The 20778-nt window shown below is 36.9% G+C and overlaps 1 long non-coding RNA gene across 2 annotated transcripts in view; it reads right to left on the reverse strand.

Moving 5' to 3' along the window:
* Window positions 1–16775, reverse strand: part of LOC134730858 (uncharacterized) — a 303347-nt gene extending 286572 nt beyond the window's left edge. Inside the window, exons 1-3 of one of the 2 annotated variants that reach the window (XR_010112864.1) lie at window positions 16668–16769; window positions 11947–12015; window positions 967–1047 (exon numbers count right to left, since the gene is read on the reverse strand). This is a non-coding gene — a long non-coding RNA (uncharacterized LOC134730858). Of the gene's footprint in view, window positions 1–966; window positions 1048–11946; window positions 12016–16667 lie in introns of both variants that reach the window. The other variant, XR_010112863.1, reaches the window with a different exon arrangement.
* Window positions 16776–20778: the final 4003 nt, after the last annotated feature.

Genomic DNA, 20778 nt, shown 5'->3' on the forward strand with positions numbered 1-20778 from the left:
AATGTTTCATGGTGTTTGAAAAAATATCTGTTTTCTGTTATTGAGTGGGGACATTCTATAGTTGTTAGTCTGAGTATGCAAGTTGATTGTGTCATCATCATTCTACATTTCTGTCGATGTTATCTGCATTGCTAGGACTGGTATGTTGAATCCTCAATCTAATTAAGAATCTTATGGTGGATTCTTCCACTTCTCCTCTTAACTCTATCGGTTTTTGCATCATGTCTTTTGAAACTATTTTATTTGGTGCATTCATATTTAGAATCTTTGTCTTTCTTATGGCTTCACACTTTCATCATTCTTGTGTCTACTAATTTCCCTTTCTCTGAAATCTACTTTATCTAATATTAGCACAGCCATTTTTGCTTTTTTGATTAATGTTTGCACTGTGTATCCTTTCCCTCCTTTATATTCAAACTATCCATATTGTTGCACTTGATATTAATTTTTTATAAGCACTGTAAAGTTTGTTTCTTAAAAAAATTCATGCTATCGATCTCTGTCATTTTGGTTAGCATATTTAGGTTATTTAAACATAAAGTAATTATTGATATATTTGAGGTAAGCCTGCCATTTTATTCCCATATTATAATGATGATTTATTTATTTATTTGCTTATTTCCTATTTTTCTCTTTTCACCCTTAATTTCCCATGGATAATTAGAACATTTTTAGTATTCCACCTTGATTTATTTATGGTATTTTTAGCATATCACTTTGTATAATTTTCTTAGAGTAGGTATTATAATTTAACGCAGTAAGCCTTAATTAATATCACTGATAGCTTCTTAGAAACTGTGACTTTAAATGAAATGATGTATAATGAAATCAATTTTACCACAGTCTAATTGATATAAATAAAAATTAAGTTCCTATGGCACATTTCTGGCCACAAAAACATCACCCCATTTCTAAGTAAATATCCAAAACCCTCCTAATATTGAAATAAAGATGAGCTATACATACACTTTCGGAGGCCAAGGTGGGTGGATCACGAAGTTGGGAGATGGAGACCATCTTGGCTAACACGGTGAAACCCCGTCTCTACTAAAAAAAAAAAAAATACAAAAAATTAGCCAGGCGAGGTGGCGGGCGCCTGTATTCCTAGCTACTCAGGAGGCTGAGGCAGGAGAATGATGTGAACCTGGGAGGTGGAGCTTGCAGTGAGCCGAGATGGCGCCACTGGACTCCAGCCTGTGCGACAGTGCGAGACTTCGGAAAGAAAGAAAAAGAAAGAGAGAGAGAGAGAGAGAGGAGGACGGGTAATAACGACAAGTAAGATAATTATTTAACCAACTTTTAGTGACTCACTGAGCAATTGTGATTGTTGAGGTGGTGGGTTAAATCAAGGAACAAGGTTTTGTAAAGGAAAAATTGTAAGGAGCTCCTCCTATCACCCAAAAAATTAATTAAATAAATAAATAACAAATATGTCAAGCTCACTGAGTGTTTTTGTACTGCTTGTTTATTAGTGTGCATTTATATAAATATAGTACACTTTACACATTTTTATTTTACAATCACTGGTATTCACTCATTAATGCATTTATTTCTCAACCCACTTATTCCAGTTCAGGGTGGCAAGTGGCTGGAACCTATCCCAGCAGTTCAAGATGCAAGGAATAAACCACCTCAGGAGAAGACGTCATCCTTGCAGGCAGGACACACTCCCACCCACACTCACTTCCAGCGGGACCATTTAGACACGCTTATCCACCTAACATGCAGGTCTTTGGGGTGTCAGAGGAAACCAGAGTGCTGGGAAGATTATCCAAACTTCACACAGACAGTGGTCTCAGCTGGAATCAATTTTTCTTTTCTCATCAACATTACAGGGAAACAATATTGAACAAAAACCTTAGTGGAGGACCTGCTCCACAGATAGTCCCCAACTTATGACTTACATTTTTCAACTTTACAGTGATGCAAAAACATTCTATCTTTTGCTTTCACTGCAGTATTCAATTAATTACATGAGATATTCCACACTTTATTACAAAATAAGCTTTTTTTTGGATGATTTTGCCTAACTGTGGGCTAATATTAAGAGTTCTGAGCACATTTAAGGTAGGCTAAGCTAAGCTATGACGTATGGTATGTTACTTACATTTAATACAGTTTCGATTCATGATATTGTCAACTTACAGCAGGTTTATCAGGCGGTAACCCCACTGTAAGTAGAGAAGCACCTGTAGGTATCTCATCACAATCTACTGGTATCATCCAGGGTAGTGCAGAAAACTTATTTCCATTTCGGACCCATTACTCTCCCCACTTTTTAATGGAATCATCTTGAGACTAAAGTAATTAGTTAGAAGAGGTCGCCCATTATATATTTTTTAATTTTTATCTCTTTCCATGTTCTTACCACCAGGCTTTATGGAAATAACAGTGGCACGTTAGTGGTGAAGATGAGGGTGTCACACGTGTCAGTATAGAAGACCATCTCAACAGGCTTTGTGTAAGCAACAAGGCTGTTTACTCACTTGGGTGCAAGTGGGCTGAGTCCGAAAAGAGAGTCAGTGAAGGGAGATAGGAGAGGGGCAGCTTTATACGGCTTGGGTAGGCAGTGGAAAGTTACAGTTAAAGGTGGTTTTTTGTTGTCAGCAGGGGAGGGGGGTCACAAGGTGCATGGTGGAGAGATCACGAGACTTATTGTCCAGGAGAAGAATGTCACAGGGCCGATTGATCAGTTAGGGTAGGGCAGGAACAAGTCATAGTAGTGGAATGTCATAAAGTTGGTTAATCAATTAAGGCAGGAACTGGCTGTTTCACTTCTTTCGTGGTTTTTCAGCTGCTCCAGACTTCTTGGCTCCTGCAGGCCATCTGTATATGTGCAGGTCACAGGGGTTACAATGGCTGAGCTTCAGCTCAGAGGCCTGACAGTGTGTTTTTTCTGTTGGTATCTGGCTGAAATGAACTGGTATCTTAGCCCATTTGGACTACTATAACGAAATACTGGGTAATTTATAAACAACAGAAATTTATCACTCACAACTTGAGAGTGGAAGGTCCAAGATCAAGACACCAGCAGATTTGGTGCCTGGTGAGTGTGGACAGGGCAGATTTCTCTTCCACATAGATAGTGGCTGCCATGCATCCTCATGTGGCAGAAGCAGCAAGAGGCTCATTCAAGCCCTTTTATAAAGGCTCTAATTGCATTAATGATGGCGGGTCTCTTATGACCCAATCACCTCCAAAAGGCCCAACCTCTGTGTCGGGGGTGAGGTTTCAACCTATGAATTTGAGGACACACTGACATTCAGATCCCAGCAGGAAGGCACTGCCCATAGGCTTTTCCTCTTGGCCACTGGGAACAGGCTTTTTTTGGAGCCTTTTTTTCTGTGTGCCTGTTGGTGGTTAAATGTTGCAGACTTCCGCAGCATTCTGTCTGGAGCATGTGGGAAGCCCGTTGGTTGTGTATGGAAGGTTCATCAGCTTCACTCATTTTATCTTCTAAGTCACTGGTGCTGTCAGCAGGACCTATGATCTAGGCCAGTTTGTGGCATGTTTGTCACTGGTCCATGATGAAATAAGGACAGAAATGTATTTCATGTTATGACATCGTAATAAAAATTTGAAATAATAATTTTATTTCCAGTGTGTCTTTTATGTTAACATTTTCTCTTTCCTTCCTTCCTTCCTTCCTTCCTTTATTTTTTTTGATGGAGTCTCACTCTATTGCCCAGGCTGGAGTGCAGTGGCACAATCTCAGCTCACTGCAACCTCCACCTCCTGGATGCAAGCAATTCTCCTCCCTCGGCCTCCTTAGTAGCTGGGATTACAGGTATCTGCCACCATGCCTGGCTAATTTTTGTATTTTTAATAGAGACGGGGCTTCGCCATGTTGGCCAGGCTGGTCTTGAACTCCTGACCTCAAGTGATCTGCCTACCTTGGCCTCCCAAACTGCTGGGATAACAGGCATGAGTGACCACACCCAGTCAACATTAACATTTTCTAATTATTTTTGCTGTATTTGCCAATTTTAAGTCTGTAACTGTTTGTGGATGGGGGACTGCTTTACTGTGGGTAATTTGAGAAGCACTCTAAGAGGTGTCTCTGATTCTGAAAAATGTTATGTTAAAATATTTTAATAACATCACATTTATATTCCCCTTTCATTTTTGAACAATATAGTTTGTTTTATACCTTTAGCTATTATGTTCTTTGTTGCATTCATTTTTATGAGTGTTAAATAACCATCACAAATATGCTCCTTAATTTTTTATATGGCGTTCTGTTTACCTTTTGTACTTTTAACCTTAATTTCCACCTTGTCTAAAAATAATATTGCTTTTCCTGTTTTCTCTTCTCTGGTATTGATTTCTCCATCCCTTTATTTCTAACATTTTAAGAAAAAAAAACAAAAACCATGCATGCATACACTTACTTTAGAAAGTGCACCTACTGCCCGTTAACTGAATTTGTAAAAATAGTGGAGAAATGTTGTTTATTCTAACATAACAGTTTTACTCTCCTAAAAGGATTTAACTCAATGATAGTTAAACAATTGCTGTATTTGGATTTATTCTTTTTGTTTTATTTTATGTTAATAATTCATCGTATTTCATGATTTCTTTTTTTTTTTTTTCCTAATTTTGCTGATCCAACTTTTCGGGTTTTGCTGTCGATTCACTTTTCTTTTTTTCTTTGTTTATTTGAAAATTCGATTAAACTTTTCCATTTCTTTAACAGCTGTCTTCCCTGTACCTGAATCAGACAAAAACCTCTTCACCATTATAGGACTGCTCAATAGCAGCTCTTTTCTCACTAACATTCTCTGTGCTTTGTCTCGCAACCTCCTCACCTCAACCCTAACAAATGAGGCCTTTAGAATATGCTGAGGCCATTGTCTCACCATAATCACCCCCTTCTACCTTACATATGAGTAGCATTAATGCCTTTGATGTCTCTTTCCCCATGATGTGTTGTCTTACCATAGTTTAATTTGGAGCAAGTTACTTTGAAACATATGTGCATATGTGATTGTTTGCAATTTCTAGAAATTACTCAGTTCTAGTCACCTCATCATTATTTATTAATTTATTTAATAAATATGTAGTATTTAGTATGACATAATCAATGTTTTAAGAACTTTATAAATATTAAATGAAATAATGTTATATGAAGGCTATGAGTTATGTAAATACTATTGTGTGTGATTTATAGAAACTGAGGTATGAACAGTGAAATGGACATGATTTAGCTGATAAGTGGTACAAGTATGATTTAAACTCCAAAAATCTAGCTGCAGAGCTAACTCTTAGACATTAAATCATGCTACTTCTTATTTATATTTATGTTTATTTCAATTTGTGTGTGTCTATATATATATCTATATATATAGGCACACACACACAGACAAGGTTCACTGCATTCTAATAATTTATTCCAATTAGATCTTATTTATTGATCTCTATGTTTTACTATATTTGGATTTGTTTAAAATTTTCCAAACAGGTTACCTGGGTTTTGTAGTCTCTGCTTATATAGTCAGAAAGAGCTTTATTTAATCCTTAAAGGGAAGTATCTTGCTGAAAAAAGAATTCCTGAATGACAGTCTTCAGCCCTTCTTCCATGGTCTTCTACTTGAAAGGAAGAGATAAAATATCCAGTGATGAAGTGATTATTATTATTATGCTCAATTTCAGATTTTCTTCTTCAAAAGAGATGGTTTTCTATTATTTGTTCACTATTATCACTAAAATGATTATCAGTTCTTTTCTTCTCTTGAATATCTATACTTCGTGTATTGATTTTCCTGGATATATTGCCCAAGGATCTGTAAATTTTCCAACATAAATTACATCTTCTTGTATGTTTGCTCTTTGTTTCAGACTCTTCCTTTGATGTTCTAGGCCACCATTTTACATCTCAAAAGGGAGTGGCCTTCTCTCCAACTTACTCGTCCACTTTTCAGTTCCAGCGCTTCTTCTCCATGTGATTCTTCGATATCCTTAAGCTTTTTTCTTGTTATAAATTTGTCGTTTTTCAAGCTTTCATCTCTTCTACAGTAACTCCATTTCATAAAGAACATGTTCTGAATTTTTTAAAAAGTTATTATTCTCTACAGATTCTAGGTAATCTTAGTTGGGTAGTTGATTATTTTTATTAGTGTTATTTTTGGGTGAAATTTTTGGGGCTCAGGTACAACTGCTGGGTATCATGACTGGGAGTGGTTGTGATCCCCACGCTGCACACCAGCCTGAAGCTTGGTTTAGGAGATGCAGATGAGAAGATACTGAGCTGAAAGTGGAGAATGCTAAGACCCTTAGGCTACAATCTTCCCCAAATCTCTCATCTGAATATGTGCTATTTTCCTTAAATGCACATTCATTTTTAAAACTGTAATTTCCTGTACAATCAGTAGCTATAGTAACTTATATACTTACAATCTAAGATGTGCAAACCCTTAAAATATACTCTGGAGATAATACAATTTTGAACATGTTTTGCCCTTGTTCTCCTGAATCTTCAGGATTGTGGAAGCTACAAGTAAGAAAGCAACTGAAAGGATGCGACGTCATATGTGTGATGACAGCAATATGTGTGTTGCCACAGAAGGACACTGCAGAGGAAGTCCAACTTCCTACAAGGGAGTAGATCAGCACTTTCAAAGGAAACTACAGCTGAGCTGATACCTGAGGCACGGGGAGCAGCTCACTCAAAGCTCAAAGGCAGGAAGCATCTAGTATCCCAGGGAAGTTAAAAATAGGTCTCTGTAGCTCAAAAAGAAGGTACATGGCCAGTGCACTGGCTCACGCCTGTAATCTCAGCACTTTGGGAGGCCGAGGCAGGCAGATCACTTGAAGTCAGGAATTGAAGACCAGCCTGACCAACATGGAGAAATGCTGTCTCCATTAAAAATACAAAAATTAGCTGGGTGTGGTGGTGCCTGTAATACCAGCTACTAGGGAGGATGAGGCATGAGAATCACTTGAACCCTGGAGTCGTAGGTTGCAGTGAACGGAGATCGCGCCACTGCACTCCAGCATGGGCAACAGATCAAGACTCTGTTTCAAAAATAAATAAATAAAAATAAAACGAGGCTATTAGCATGGAACCTAATTTAATCTGACTGGTTTCTATAAAAAGAGGAAGTCTGGGCACTTAAAGAGACACAAGAGATGTGCATGCGCAGAGGAAAGACCATAAGAATAGAGAGAAGGTGGTCGTCTGCAATCCTAGGAGAGAGGCCTCGGGAGAGACAGCCCTGCCAGCACCTTGATCTTGGACGTTTCACCTCCAGAACTGTGGGAAATAAATTTCTGTTATTTAAACCAGTCGGTGTGTGGTATTTTGTTACAGTAGCCTTAGCAAACTTATAAACGAATAAAATATTTTGATCAAACACATTCAAAATTGCAAGCAAGTAGACAACTTAAGAGGCTGTTATGGCTGTCAATCAAACAAAAAATGAGGATTGCCCTATTTGAGTAGTGATTATCCCTGAGTATCGCATGTAGATTTGTGAGCAATTAGGTTTGGCGTTTATAGAGTTGGATTTTGAGTCTATGAAAAAAGAAAGAAGTGAAATTGAGTTGATACCCAAGTTTATGGGGGTACCAATCGTTGGAGTAAGGAAAACAAAAAATAGTTTGGAGGGTTTCCACGGAGATAATGAGTTGTGTTCCATCTTTGTGGAATACTGAGCATACAAGAAGAGATGTCCAGAGTGCATTTGTCACTCAAATCTTAATAAGGCGATCCAGACTTGGATGTATCCACAAAGATGATGGTCATTAGGGACAGGAGATGATTTTTGAGGGAAAAATGTAGAGTGAAAAGGAGTAAAGCCCCAAGATAGAATACTAATTTTTTTAAAAAAAGCGATATTTAAGATACAGGCAGAGGACAGAAAACCCACTAGCAGGAGTGTAAAGGAAAAATCAGGCAGGGGAATTAAATAAAGCAGAATGCAGAATGATGCATTTCAAACAGAAAATATTTTAAGAATATACAGGTGCTATAGACAGGTTAGGTTTTTAAGAGTACAAGTGACCATAAGATTTAACAGCATCGTGGAACCCAAACGTGAGTTTGCTGACGGTTGTGACAATGGAGAGACAAGGGCAAGAGGCAGAAGACGGGAAAGCAGATGGCATTGGATCTGGACATGGTAGGGAGCTAGAGGAGACAAGAGAGGCTTCAAAGGGGAATGTAGATCTGATGCCTCTGAAGAGAGAGAAGGAGAGAAGAAGGTCAATTTGAGTAGAGCAACCTGTAACTTCAGTGCTGTTGTAGGAACGTCTAGGTGAGGCCTAATCAGTTCTCCATGCCCACTAGACCATCCTAGAGCCAGAGTTGCCCACTGGGGGAATCCTACATCCTGCGGACATGAGTTTCCATTAGTTCCCAGCTGTGTGCAAGCACAGGCTGAGGGCAGCAAGGGAAGGTGTGAAGTTGGTGCCGATGAGGGGTGGACCCCAATGAGCAGCAGCTGGACTGCCAGTCAGTTAACATCCCCTGCAGTAGGACGATGTCTCAGCAGCTCTTCTGGGACCACTGAGCCATTGCACATGAAGATGTTGAAGATACAGAGCCCAGAAGAATCAACAGAGCACAGTCCTCGCAAACGTGTGAGATGGTATGTGGAGTATTACACACGCAGAGTACTGGTTTAGGCCAAGATGAGGAAGGCTTCTCACTCTGAAATCAATATTTCTTTTTCTGAGAGGTGATGGTAAATCAACTTTAGTGAGTGGGCTCTCCTGTGGTACATAAATAACCCGTGGGCTGCCAGATACAGTTTTTGATGTTTTATAACAATACTAGAGTACCTCATGTTTCTGTATCATCTATTGCTTTGTCAATATACTGAAATTCACAAAAGGGAGCCATTACTGATAACTTTTGAATTTCCTGTGATCTTAAAGGTTACCATCACATAGGTTTTTAGATTTAGCAATTTAAAATATTTTTCAATGACCTAACATAATGCACTTAATTTGGTTGTTTGCTATGAATCTCTAGACTGTTACATTCTGCAGGTGAATGAAAAAGGAATTGATTATTTTAGCATTGTTGTAAGTGTTAAATTTATTAAAAATAGTGACTCACATCAGAGGACTGATTCAGTTATACTCACAGTTCTTTCATATTAATGTCTACATTAAAAAGTTATATTCTATATATGTTAGACATTTTTTGCAAAAGAAAAGCTGGATATAACATCAAATTGTAGAAAACTAATTTTAACATGGAGGTCTGATTTTATCATTATATTCCATTTTTTAATAAAGATGAAAAAAGTAAAGTGATTTATTGGCACCCATGAGTGAAGAAATTCATACTTAACTATTCCTGCTTATATAAGAAATAATATATACAAGAAACAAGATACTGTAGAATGATGTATGCAAACACAAGAGGTGGAGAGTTCTGGGTTGAACAATCCAGTTATACTATGATCTTAGGCAAGAAATTTTGACTTTTCCAAGTCTCGGTTTTATCATATGTAAAAAAGGAAAAAAAATACCGAACAATTATTTTCTATTTTGTAGTGTTGTTGTTGCTATAGTTAAATAAATTAGGTAGTTGTGCCTTTGTAAGTTTGAACATTAAAAATGTTACATTTTAATGACATAGAAGTAATATGCATAAGAGTTTTGCTGTCATTGCTCTTGTTTAATAAATGGCAATAGAATATAAAACCAAGTGTATTCCCTTGGGCCTAAAGTAAGTTGCCTTAAAAATACATAATCTTTATTGAGAACTTATAATATTCTGGACATTATGCTAACTTATTTCAAATGAATTGTATCATTTAATTAGGAAACAATTATTTTTTACCTAAGAATACTTAGCTTTATAATAGCTTTTTAATATTGACACATTAACTGTAGACTAACATATCATTTGCCTTTATAAAATCAGGTTTCCCATTAACAAATTATCTCTCAAAATGTTAGGATATTCATGTTATTTACAAGAATGTGGTTTTAGATGGACCAGTTTCTTCAATATGGTAGAGCTTTATATAAGGAGGCATGTTCTTGTAACTTTTCTAAGAATACAGGAATTTAGAAATGAAGTTTTAACATTACAGTATGTTTTAACATTAACAGTAATGCAGCAAGGATGTTAGATTTTATGTCAATGAAGTTTTCTTTATAATAAAAGAGCTAAAAGAGCCCATACTTTCCAATGTTTCCATTTTTATGACATTATAATATAATATCATGACCAAACATTATAATTGTTCTGAGGGAGTTTCTTTTTTAGATGTTGAAATCTACACAGCCATTTGTATATCTCCATCTAGTGACTTGGCTTGTTAATAAGTGCTTATATTGTTAGGCAGATAGAATCTATTTGGCCATAATTTTAGATTCTACCGGTAGAAGAATAGGAAACTACCAATGCATAGGAGAAGACTCGTTGATCACCTTTGAAATAAACAAGCAAAAATTGAGTGATCCTTACATAAATCTTGTTATTTTTTAAAAATCAGCATCTCAAAATTTCTTGATTAGAAAAATTTACTTAATTCACAGAAGATTTTGTTGTTTTATGTATGAAAATCTTGCATATATTCCTGAGAGCATGAAATACTTCTATTTGATTTCATAAAATGTAGACAGACTGAATATTTTAAAACTTCATTTACTTTATGAATTTATACATATATATGAGACTATTTTGTAACAAAGATTCTAAGTAAATGAATACTCAACAAAAACAATAAAGCCCAAACTCTGTATTTTTTGGTTTGCCATTAACAGTAATTTTGGCCCATTTTAGCTACTCAATAAATATTGTTAATTGTATGGATAATTGAATGATTTAAGGAAACCTGGAATTCATTCTAGCATGTGGGTTAGAAGATGAGAAAGTCTGAAGACAAAATTATTTCATCTGCTTGGAAACAATGAGAGAAAAATTCTGAGTTCAGAAATTACACTAATGGAAGATGAAGTGTTCTGGGGTCTAAAGATTCTAAAAACATGGCATCAAATGGTGCAAATTTGGCCTTGAAAGCACAAAGCTTTAGATTTTCCCTATTTACCACTGGGCTGAGGATGGCTTACTGTGATATTTGTAATTGAAAAAAGTCCTGTACAAGAGTACACTGTGTGAATTATTTATGTAACAAAACCACAGTGCTTCTCTGAAGTCCGATTTTCCATTTTCTCACTCTCATTCAGGAAGGCAACTCAGCCTAAATTTTATGAGACAAAAATACGACCATGGTGAACTTTGCTGACCCTTAAGCTTGATATTCACAGAAACATACTTCGACCCATTCTACGAATATGCCTGTAACCTGACAGCCAGCATATGCACAGCAGAGGCATCACACACTGAGTTTACCTACGGCAGTGCTAACTAACGACGGTGATAGAGTGGAAATATTTTGGCAGTCCCTTATTAAACTTACTTCTATTTTTAGAAAAACAAATTACAGGGCCGGGTGCAGTGGCTCACGTCTGTAATCTCAGTACTTTGGCAGGCTGAGGCAGGTGGATCACCTGAAGCCAGGAGATCAACACCAGTCTGGACAACATGGTGAAACCTCTTCTCTAATAAAAACACACAAAATTAGCCAGGCGTGGTGGCGAGTGCCTGTAATCCCAGCAACTTGGAAGGCTGAGGCAGGAGAATTGCTTGAACCTGGGAGGTGGATGTTGCAACAATGAGCTGAGATCGTGCCACTGCACTCCAGCTGGACAACAAGAGTGAAACTCAAAACAAAAAAAAAGAAAAGAAAAAAAAAAAGAAAAATTACAATATAATGTTAGCCAGTTTTACACAGTGCTTAAGGAATAGCTACATGTTCCCAACACAGATCTTAGGAGATAGTTTGATTTGCAAAACAATTTGACTTGGTGGTATGCAGGGAGGAATGTGTTTTCTACTTAAAAGGGTCACTTTAAATCTGCCATTTACAAAAACCTAAAGAACAGTGGTTCATTTATTCACAGGATCCTCAGCATGGAACTTACATTTTTACGGTGTTTCTGCCGATATTACAGCAGGGCTCCGGGTTGTGATCCAAAGGGCATTCTGATGATCTTTATGTGACAAGATGAAAGATGAGAAAAATCAATTTCTATGCCCTGAAGACGTAACAACTAGCACTGCATTTCACTAGACCCTGGTTGCTTTATAGCAACTTAAATAAGAATCCAAAACTATTAGGAGGGTTGTAAGATTTACTGTAGAAAGATCTGATACTGTATTTTTTGAAAATAGCAAAAGTAAAATGTCACAAGGATGTGCATAAAGGAAAGAATGGGAAAGAACTCAACAAAGTCAAATTATTTTGTCTATTCTTATCATGGACTATTTCCTAATCTCCCCCAAGACAATGCACACAGAACATAACATATGCTTTTATCATCTAAAGGAGATGGGTTGGGTTTTTGCCATTTATAATTATGCCTTACTCAATTTTGAGGACAGTTTTATAGATATTTTCAAATTCTCAAGTAGTCCTTGAGAGTTTGGAGTCATTGCTTCATGTTAAAAGGGAAGCAGGCTAACATTTCTTAGGGATCTACAACATGTCCCTAAATTGAAAAGCCATGCCCTATTTAATTTTCACAATACCCGTAAGAGGAAAATATTATCACCCCCCCTTTTTGATAAGAATAGGTTTTTTTTTGTTTTGTTCTGTTCTTGGAAACATGTCTAAGTTCTCACAGCAAGCAAATAAAAAGTCTAGACTTCATCCTAGACCTTCTAATGCCAAGTACAATGATCTATTTAAAAATAAAATTCAGAAGCCATATGAAAATGACCATTTCCTTTTAGATTTATTTTTTTTTCTTTCCTACTTATATTAATGGATCAAGTCTGAATCATTTCAGTGCCCATGGTATGTACTTAATATTTGTTTCTGGAGTATATTTGCACATATGAGAATATGTGTGCTACATGAGCGTATATAGTCACATAACAAGACTATATGTATCTCTTCCCATTTGATACCTCTCAGAGACATGGATAGTGTTGATTTACATAATTCAAAAAAATAAAATTTATAAAAAGAAAAAGATGGCTGTTACGGAGAATTGGAGATTTTAACATTTGAAAAGCAGTAACGGATCAGGTGAAAATATGCAATTTTTCATTATATTTATACAGCTCAGAATTCCCTCTCAGTAGTCATGAGTGTATATTCACACTGTTCTGAGCAGCACCAACCACTAAACAGTGAAAGCACTTTATATCATTTAGCACTTTGTACTTTCAAAATCCTTTGTAATCACTTTATTATTTATATCAGATGAGACCCATGCTTATTAAAAAATAGCAGTCTAGAGTTTTGATTGCCTTCTCTAATCCATTAATGCCTATGCTTATAAGATGGAATGCAATAGAGGGTATTTATGGAATTTAAAAATTAAGTCATTTAGTAGAACCTGTTCCAATGGTGCAACTTCCCTTTGAAAATAAACTATACATCCATGTGGAAGGCATTTACCCTCTCCGAGCCACAGGGACCTGTTTTTAGACACTGACGTGTGATTCACACAACTCATCGTATGTCTACAGAGACCTGGAATGAACCGCCACATGACTGTGGAAAGAGGTGTTTATGACTTTTGCACACTTGAATGGATGCAGTGAGCAATATATTAAATTCTCCTGTTGATATGTGAATGATTAGAACTTAGAGAAACTCTCAATTTAAAAATCAAAACCATTAGAGATAATGCAACTGCATAGATATGACCAACATCTAGCTCTGAGGGAATTGATCTCAGCCTTGTGAAATGGAACAGAACGTCTCTAGAGTGTGTTTATTGCTGGGACCTAGTGACTTTTCACAAGTCTCCATTCACTTCCTATTTGACTTAGAAACATTGAGTTTGTTCTCAAAGGTCTCATGATTTCAGAGGGCTTCTCTGGGCGCTGCTTAGGGCATATATTTGGAAACAAAGCAATAACGACAACAATTCTATTTCTAGACTAAACAGATCCACAGATGCATTTTTCTCTCTTCATATTCCAATTAGCAGCTAGACAAATGAAGTACTTTTTAATTAGGAGTAAAGGAGTTTCTATATCTGAGTAAGTCCAGAATACATCTGGAATCTCAAAGTTCTACCAAAAAATGTTCAAGAAGAAAAACTTATATGTATTTATATTATTACTTTTATAATTCAGTGGTGTGATGGTTAAATGTATGTGTCAACTTGGCTAGGTTCTGGTGTCCAGGTTTGGGGTTAAACACCACTTCAGATGTTGCTGTGAAGCTGTTTCTGAGATGTCATTAATGTAAATTAGTAGACTGGGAATAAAGTAGATTACCTTCCAACGTGTGGGTGGACCTCTCGATCAGTTGAAGGCCTTAAGAAAAAAACTGAGGCCCTTGAAGAGAAAGAAATTCTATCCCTACCGTGACTTTGAGCATCAACTGCTGCAGGGATTCTTAGTGTCTCAGCCTGCCTGGGAAATTTTAAACAAGCCTCCCCATAACATACCCTCTCTCCTCTCTTTCTCTCTCTCTCTCTCTCTCTCTCTGTCTCTCTCTCTGTTTCTCTCTCTGTTGGCTCTGTTTATCTGGAGAATCCTGGCTGATATGAGTGGGATATGATTCTGGAAAGTAAAAAACACATGCTTATGGATTGGAGACATCTTCACTCCCTAATACATGTACAAACACCTCAGCTCTTGCAGAAAATAAATAATTTAGCTTTAGTGCAAAATGGTCACTTGACATCATATTGAGATCATATTGTACTTCAGGTACAAATTGTTTAAATGTATGCAATAACAAAAATAGTGAATAAATTGTACTTATGTCCAAACTTCAAAAGATACATTTATATGTCTGAAATTCTGAGAAAATTTTTCCAAATATGACCCAAATTGATCAATATGAATAATACACCCATATCATCCTGAATACACTCTTCTGATACCTCATCCCAAAGAACGGCAAACAAGTAGAACATGTACGGGCAGAGTCTTCCCAACCTGCCCTCCTTTGCAGGAAGAACGATGAGCTACGTATGGGCAGAGGGAATCATTTATTTTTGAAAGATGTTTGCCATGAGACATCAGGGGCCTTCATAAGCTGAAACCTGCCAGGCTATGAGCATAAACCATTGGAAACCAGCCTAAGCTTGGAAGTGTTTGAATCCTACTGGATTCAGTAGGCAAAACATTGGGAAGACTAAAGACTGGGAACATCCTGACTTCAAATTAGAATAAATAGAAAATGGGAAAGCAGAGCGCACAGAAACAAAAATAAAAATGAATTAACATATGCAGAGGGAAACTATGTCTCATCTACGTATTTGCTTACTGCTCACCTCCCCTTTCCCCAGATTGCTGCACCCTGGCACACCCACTAATGAACCATCTACAAAATGTCATTGTGTTTGCTATGTGCTTGTCATTGTGCTAGAGGCTAAGGGTGCAACTCCCTAAGTGCTGTGAGAGAGTGCTGTGCAGCGCTATAAAGTGTGTCACAGAAATCCCAAGGGAGTGGAGAGGCCAGTTAATGTTTCTTTTAAGATGTGAGGAATAATGAATACGTGCATCTTGGTGACTATAGTTAATAACAACGCATGGTATTCTTGAAAATTGCTAAGTGATTAGATTTTATGTGTTCTCATCATAAATAAATAGTGAGTATGTGAGGTACTGCATATGTTATTAGCTTAATCAAGCCATTCCGCTGGGTGTGTGTGTGTGTACATATATATTTATATACACACATACACACACATATATATACACACATATATATACACACACATATATATACACACTTATATATACACACATATATACACACACATATATACACACATATATACACGCACACATATATACACACACATATATATATACACAAACATATAATATATATATCAACCACCTCCATCTCCAAGGCAACAGCATATATATATATGCACACACACATATATATCATGTATATACATATATACACACACATATATATCAAAATATGCTGTGCATGACAAATATATACAATTTTTATTTGTCAAATAAACAAAATCTGAAAAGAGATGCAATGAATAATGAATTGAGAGGTAAAGGGAGCTTGCAGTGTTTATCTAAGTGGGTTAGAGGGAACGATCATTCTGGAGAAAGGATACAACATGCACAAATGCCTGTAACAGGAGAACAGAGATTTAAATAGCAAGCGGCTGTGGCTGGAGCCCAGGCAGGGTCATGTGGTAGTAGGGAAGGTTCTGCAGCCACTGGGGCCATGTCACACAGAGCCTTAGGGACATGCTGAAGAATTTGGCTAAATTTCAGAAGTTGCTTGCAGGACACACAGACGTTCTAAACAGGGGGACAAAAATACTGGATTTGAGTTTGCAAAACGTTACTTGAGTTGCATTGTGAAAAATGAAATGTAAAGGGCAAGAGAAATGTTGAAAAACAGGAGGCTATTTCAGCATTTCACACAGCACTGCTGTTGCCTTGGAGAAAGAGGTGGTGGAGGGTGAGGACAGTGTGCGGATGTCAGACTTTTGGAAGGTCTAGTTCAGTGGATTTCAGGGCAGGTGACATGCACAGCAGGGGATTCCCCAGGGGAAGGAGAAGAAGGTGCCAGGGCTGACACTTTGGTTTCTCATTTGAACAACAGGATGGATGTATTAGTCCATTTTCATACTGCTATGAAGAAATACCCAAGACTGGGTAATTTATTTTAAAAAAAGAGATTTAAGGAACTCACAGTTCTGCATGGCTGGGGAGGCCTCACAATCATGGCGGAAGGAGAGAAAGGAACAAAGGCGTGTGTTAGATGGCAGCAGGCAAGAGAGTGTGTGCAGCAGAGCTCTCCTTTATAAATGTCGTGAGAGCTATTCACTAGCATGAGAACAGCATGAGAAAAACCTGCCTCCAGAATTCAATTACCTCCCACCAGGTCCCTCCCACGACACGTGGAGATTATGGGAGCTATAATTCAAGATGAGATTTAGGTGCAGACACAGCCAAATCATATTAGTGGATGATGCTGCCTTTTCCTGAAATATGTAAAACCTGGAAGAGGCCAGGGGAGAAAGAGTTAAGTATTGTAATTGCTGAACTCTTGATGCATCCAAAGACAAGATATAAATGAAGCAGTTAGATATACTGAAGTAAAATGTAGGGCTTAGCTGTAAACATTAGAGTTATTTATACTCCGAAGCAATGGGCTAGTTGAGGTTTCTCAGGATGATCACACAGAGTAAGAAGAATGCCTTGGAAATGAGACCTGAAGAAATGTCATTTTTAAATACTTGCAACATGAACAATGAAGGAGTAATCCAAAAAATGAAAATGAAAAGAAGCAAGGAGCATGTTAGGCAAAAGAAACCAAGATCAAATCCAAGAAAAAAGAGAGATCAATGTTGAAAAATCATAGGAAGTTTCAAGTACAATAGTCATTTTTAATTGGTTATTGTATTTCCCAGCATAACTGTCACAGGTGAACTTAGCCAGAGCTGTTTGGTAGGAATGGTGCAGGCAGGAACTGTAGTTGGAAAAGGTTGAGGAGCGGTGGATGAAAACTGTGTAGGTCAGGTACAGTGGCTCACACCTGTAATCCCAGCACTTTGGGAGGCCAAGGTGGGTGGTGCACAAATCATTTGAGGTCAGGAGTTCGAAACCAGCCTGGCCAACATAGTAAAATCCTGTCTCGACTAAAAATACAAAAATTTGCGGTTGTGGTGGCCTGTGTTTGTAGTTCCAGCTATTTGGGAGGCTTGAACCCAGGAAGCGGAGGTTGCAGTGACCGGAGATCATGCCACTGCACTCCAGCCTGGGCAACGGAGCAAGACTCTGTCTCAAAAAAGTAAAACAAATAAAACCAAGAAAGTGTGTAGACAACACTTGTATAAAGTCTGTGTGGTAGTTGGGAGATTAAAGAGCGTGTGTGTGTGTATGTGTGTGTCTGTGTGTGTGTGTTCACAAACTTGTATATAAACTTGTATGTTTACAAGTGCATTGCTTCTTACCCTTATTCTTACCCTTAGCATCACGTTCTACAGTTCCATCCATGTTGTCCCAAATGACAAAATTTCTTTTTTATGTCTGAATAGTTGTCTATTGTGTATATGCACCACATTTTCATTATTCATTTATCTGTTGATGGACACTTAGATTGATTCCATAACTTGGATGTTACGAATAGCACTGCAATGAACTTAAGAGTGCGGATACCTCCTCGACATATTGATTTCAAATTTTTGGAGTAAATGCCCGGAAGTGGGATTGCTGGGTCGCATTCTCACTTATATTTGGACCCTAAAACAATTGAACTCAAAGAAGCAGAGAGTAGAATGGTGTTTACCAGAAGCTGGGGGGTGAGAGAAATGTGGAGATGATGGTCAAAGGGTACAAAGCATCAATTAGGAAGAATACATTGTTTTCTTTGAGATATATTGGATAGGGTGGTGAATATAATAAATAATAATGCAGGTAATAAATTACTGAGAGTAAATTTCGAATGTTGTCAATACAATAACTGATGAGTATTTGAGGTGATACTATTCCATGTTGTATTTATAAATCATAAAATCACATATAAAAGCACTCGATATCCCATAAAATATACATCTATAACCAGTCACTTTACAATTAAAAATGCTTAAGGGCAAGAGATACATATTTGGCAGAACTTTATATGATCACGCATTAAAATAAATATTCAATTAGAGCTAAATGGTACTATAATTAAAAAGAGCTCCTAAATAAAATCAACACAGGCATAAAACATCTCAGCCATAAGAACTGATAGATTATGCCTGAAATCATTCGGCGACATTCGTTTTTAAATATGCATTATCTTATGTAAATGTTCAATTAAAGTATTATATATGCTTATATGTGTGTACATATACATACAGAGGAGGTGACAGAGAGAAGGAAAATGCAGATATCATAAATAAAAATCATTATTTTTTACAACGTGAACATGACCACAAAACATACAAAACAATATTAAACATCAGTAGCCTCTGCCCATACCTTCTGGTATGATATGGTGGCTGTGCACAACCTCAGTCACTACAGAATAACAAAGGGTATATGCGTGCCCTCTGGATATTACACATCCAAGGGCAACTGCTGTCATGATTGCTAAAACCATAGATTTGTGTTGTTTTAATTATAAGAATGGAAGCACACAGTATGTCTTCTTCAGTGTCTACCTTCTTTCACTCGACAATATAGTTCTGAGATCCATTTACTTGGCTGCATGTAATTAGAATTTATTTATTCTCATTGCAGTATAATATTGATTGTATGAATACACCAAAGGTTTTTAAAAAATCTTTTCTTCTGTTGGTGGACATTTGAGTGGTATGTCAAATAGTCCAAATAATGCCACTGTGAAGATTATTGTACATGTCTTTTCATGAATATATGAGCATATTTCAAGATGTGGAATTTCCAGGCTACAGACAATGTGATCATCAGGTTTCATAGATGGGGCCTGTTGTAAAATCTGCACTCAATATGTAGTAATGTATTAGGCTTGCAATCAGTTCACATTCCCACCAATACTCAACTTTTGTCAATCTCTTTAGCTGTCCCTAGTAACTCTCATTGAGACTATAACCATTTCATCAGTAGTGGCTAAGTAAGTACATATCAACAAAATCTGTGTAATTATGAAAGCAGGAAATATAGGATTTATGAAGCATATCAGGAACATATTTTAACAAATTTATATTAAAATATTTTTAAGAGAATCTGCTGTTTACTTTTAAATGTTGTGTTTACATTTTATTCAACAATCAATGGAAAAATGAAATGAGAAGATCACAAACTGTGGTAAAAAGAGATCTGAGTAAGAGAAAAGTAAAATCAAAAGGGAGCTATCCAAAAAAAAAAAAAAAATAGGGAAAATGTGGCACAATAGGAAATTACCGTTGCAATGCAATCAGTAAATCACATTCAAATTACTGAGAGTGCAAACTCGAGAAGTCCTACAAAATTTTGCCTAAAATTGAAGAAAAGCTGAAATTGAATTTGAAGACAACGTTATATCAGGAATGCAAAGGATAAGGAGCGATTCAACGTAAACATAGAGCATTGGTTTTCCCAAAGCCTGGAACCTACTTCCAAATATTTAGCTCAGATTTTCGTAAGCTGGAATGTAATTAATGATATAATTGATATATAGTGTAAAGAAATTAAACCAATCTTCCCATGAAACAACAATATTAAATACAGAAAAACATCCTAGTTCCAGACATTAATGCGTATTTGAATTTTTCCTCCAAATTCTGTACTGGAGATACATGATTAATATATAAAATATCATTTTTATGACTACTGAAAATCTAGGCAGAGGTCTTACCTACATTCCACAACCACTAAGAAATAATAGCAGGAAATTTAGAGCATAAACTAAAGTGCAGGAGAAGTCTGACTACTAAAATTCACTCACAGGAAGAGCATGTCACATGATTCCATCCAACTGGAAACCTGTTGGCAACTCTGAGTTAGTCTGGACAATGGTCCTCAAGTCTCTGAAGAAGCCCCAGACTTTTTAGAGAACAGAGAAGTTACTGTTTGACTCATGTACCATCACAGGGTGCAGGTGCAGGAGGAGAATTGCCTGGAAGGCAGAGCTGCCACAAGTTGGAAATCAAGTCTCTGTCCCTGTTGGCTCAGATAAGGCTGGTTGTTCCTGAATAAGGAGATGCTGCCTGCAACAAAGCATCACTCCTCTGTCTCTTTTCCTCTTTGAAAGTAAAAAATTTTAGATATACAGGGTCACAAAATTAGTCAAAAATAAAATTGCCTTTTTAAGAAGTTTATTTTCTCATTAGGTTTGGACTAGAGTCACCTACACG

This window comes from Pan paniscus, chromosome 7 (genome assembly GCF_029289425.2).
Source record: "Pan paniscus chromosome 7, NHGRI_mPanPan1-v2.0_pri, whole genome shotgun sequence".
Lineage (NCBI taxonomy): Eukaryota > Metazoa > Chordata > Mammalia > Primates > Hominidae > Pan > Pan paniscus.